Here is a 3,210-nt window from a genome sequence, read left to right on the forward strand (position 1 = left end):
ACGCGCACGCTGCTCACCTTCTTCGACCTGGCGTGGCGGCTGCGCGTGAACTTCCCCTACTTCTATGTCGTGGCCTCGGTGCTGCTCAACGTGCGCCTGCAGGTGCGCATTGAGTGAGCCCCGCCGGGCCCGGGGTCGCCGCGCCCTGCCGCCCCTGAAGCCTCCTGAAGGGCAGCCCGGCCGCCCGCGTGGGGGGAGGAGGGCGGCGGCGAGCGGGCGATCCGCGGCTCCGGTGGGACGGCGGCCCCCAGCCCGGCCGGCGGGCGCGCAGGTGCCAACGACGTCGCAGGAAACTCCCGCGGGCCAGGCTCTGGCTCCGGCTCCCGATCGCCGAGACCTGTTGCCTGGCCGAGGGAAGCCAGAGGCAGGAAGCTCCCAGGGGAGGGGAAACCAGCAAACTGATTCGGGCCAGACCGCCACGGTAGGTGACGGAGTAGACCACAAGACCCTGGGGGTGCAGGCAGATGGGATCCACCCCCTCCCCCCATCCCCAGAGGCCCCATGGTGACATTTGAACCTGGGAAACAACAGGAAGGCAGGGCAGGCCTCTTCCCACCGCGATCCTTCACACCAAGCGGTTCCTGCCCATCTTTGGGGCTGGGCCCTGCCTGCTGCCACCTTGACTGTGTACCCCCACACTGTCGTGGAAACTGAGGAGGGCAGGAGAGGCTCCCCGCCAGCGTGCTGCAGATGCTCCCCTGGCCAGCCCCCTCCCAGGGCCACAGGGGCCCACCCTGCAGCGGGGTCACCCGCAGGAGCCCAGGAGACAGCAGCAGCTTCAGGTGGAAGCAGGGGCAGACCGGGGCGAGGGGCCAGGTAAAGGGCAGGAGGGGCAGCAATGGGAACACAGGGCACTCTGGATGGGAGGCATCATTGAATGTCTTTCAGGAGTCGGGGTGTGTAGGGGTGGCCACCCCTTCTCTGCCTGGGCAATATGGCTGAGTTCCTGCAGAGCCTCTCCTACCACCCCCAGCCCAGGAGACGCCTGAGGAGCAGCAGCCAAGAAGGCTTGACAGGTGAGCTCAGAGGCTTCAAGGCTGCCCCTCCAGTCTGCCCTGGGGAAGGTCAGCACCCTGTGCCCCAGGGACACTGTGTCTCCCAACCACACTGTGAGGGGAGGGCCAGGGCTCTTAGTGGGGACCTGCCACTTGGTCCACACTATGAAGTGGGGAGCAGAGTGCCCCTAGGCCTCCACTCCCAGAGGTCCTTTCCTTCCTCAGGTGTCTCTAAGACCTGGCACCTTGGGATGGGGAGGGAACACAGGGCCGTCAGCCAACCGAGGAGGGGGTGGCGTCATCTAGCCCTCCTTGGGGTGGGATAGAAAGTCCCAGAGAAGACCACAAGGACTGTCTGGCCTGAGATGGGGACAGAAAGATGAGTCCCAGAACCCCCAGGAGCGGAGGTCCCCACCCACACAGGCTGGTACCCAAACAGTCCGGCCTCCCAGCCCACCCTGTACTTTGTCAAGGGCGCTCACTAGTAGGGTCACGAGCCATGGAACATGGGTGGCAGCAATGGTAGCTGTGGGTACACTCATGTCTCTGTTCCCGGGACCTACTGTAACCAGGGTGGGATGGAGCTGAGACCTATAGAGTGCCCTTTGTCTCTCTGTCCCCAGGCTCGCCACCCCCACCCCACCGCCCGCTCAGGATCCCACTGAAGAATCTCTGGCTGCTCCTGGAGGCCCTGGTATGCTGCCACCTGGCCGGCTGCCCAGCCAGAGATGCGGGAGCAGGCCCCCCGTCCCCGCACCCACACTCTGGTGCTGGCTGCTCACAGCCCAAGTGCTCCGTGAACCTGGACTAGAAGTGGCAGCCTGTCCGCCTGACACAGAGGTCCAGTCTTAGCGGACTCCCTGCTCGGGTGCCCCGCTGGAGCTGGGCTGAGGAAAGGCCTTCTGCTGCCTCCACTCCCATCGCCGCAGCCGGGGCTGGGGGGCTTCTCTCCTTGTGCCAAGGCTCCTAGGAGCCCCAATCCTGGTGATCCCTATATCCACCCATCTCTCTCCACCCATGACAGTCTCTGGGGGCATGTCAGCCTGCTGTTTCCACCCACAGGTGGGGGGAAGCTGAGGAGTGAAGGGCCTCCTGACTATGACTCTTAGATTGGGCCCCTTCGAACCCAGGCTTGCCCCTCTAGGTGACCACCCTCTCAGCTCCAGCCTCTGCCCGGGCCACCCTGGAAGGGAGGGCCCTAAGAAGGGCCCTTCAGGCTGTGTGTGCACGTGTGCACTGGTTGAGTGAGTGAGTGAGTGGTGTGTGTGTGTGTGTGTGTGTGTGTGTTGGGGACAGAGTTGCCTGCAGGGTGTTCACCCCAGACATGGGGCTCCCCAGGAGCTGCCCAGGGCCTCGCACACTGCCTTCCCACAGGAGAAATGTGTGGCACAGCCCAGGAGTCCCTGCCCTCAGCTCGCAGAGACCCTGCCTTGCAGAGCCACCCCACCCCTGAGCAGGGGTCCCTGATGCTACCCTGCTATGGGCTGGGGGGTGGGGGGGTCTGGCTCAAGGGATTTGGGTAGGGGCAGGGCAGGGAGCAGCCTTAGGGTCTCTGACCACGTTGGCCTTGGGCAGTTGAGGGCTTCCCTTGTCTCCTATCCCCCACCACCTGCCTGAGTGCACTTTACTTATCCCAGAGAGGTGGGGGGTAGGGGGTGGGGTTTGGGTGTCAGGACCCTCAGGTGTCAGATGGCAGGGGGTTAACTGTACCAGTCGGCACAGCCTGGGCAGAGCAATGTTCTCATGTCTGTTGTTGTTGCATCGTGTTGACTCTTTAAGTTAAAAACCAAAAACAAATCTTCGAATTCAAATAAAATACAACAAAAATGAGGCCTCCTGTTTCCAGTTGATAGCACTTGGGGGCGGGGGAGATCCCCAGTGCTAAGGGCCTGGGCCTGGTGAAGGCGGGGTCTCTCGGGCTGTGGGCTTCTCCCGGTGGGGGTGGCAGGGGCAGGTGTGCAGTCTGTTCAGAAAGGCTCTCTAAGAGCAGACTGGCCTTGGACCACCACACCAGACAAGAGGCCTGGCCCGATGTACCTCGTGTGTCCTGTCGATCTGATGCGCTGGACAACCGTGGAGCCGAGGGTTTAAAAGCACTGACTCCTTTGAACCGGGGCTGGCTGCGGGTAGCCAATGAAGGGAAGCAGCAGATCTGAGAACCCTCCCGAGCTGGTGTCAGCCCAGGCCGCCCTCCCGCCCAGGTGGGTGTGAGTCT

General features: G+C 63.4%; 1 long non-coding RNA gene across 1 annotated transcript; it reads left to right on the forward strand.

The window, feature by feature from the left end:
- The first annotated feature begins 144 nt into the window (after positions 1-144).
- On the forward strand, positions 145-2,826 carry LOC123521489. Its single transcript, XR_006679924.1, has 3 exons — positions 145-421; positions 889-1,016; positions 1,619-2,826. It is a non-coding gene; the product is annotated as an uncharacterized LOC123521489 (long non-coding RNA).
- Positions 2,827-3,210: the final 384 nt, after the last annotated feature.

Source organism: Echinops telfairi, unplaced genomic scaffold (genome assembly GCF_000313985.2).
Source record: "Echinops telfairi isolate 266 unplaced genomic scaffold, ASM31398v2 ScPeMD7_20;HRSCAF=75, whole genome shotgun sequence".
Classification (NCBI taxonomy): Eukaryota; Metazoa; Chordata; class Mammalia; order Afrosoricida; family Tenrecidae; genus Echinops; species Echinops telfairi.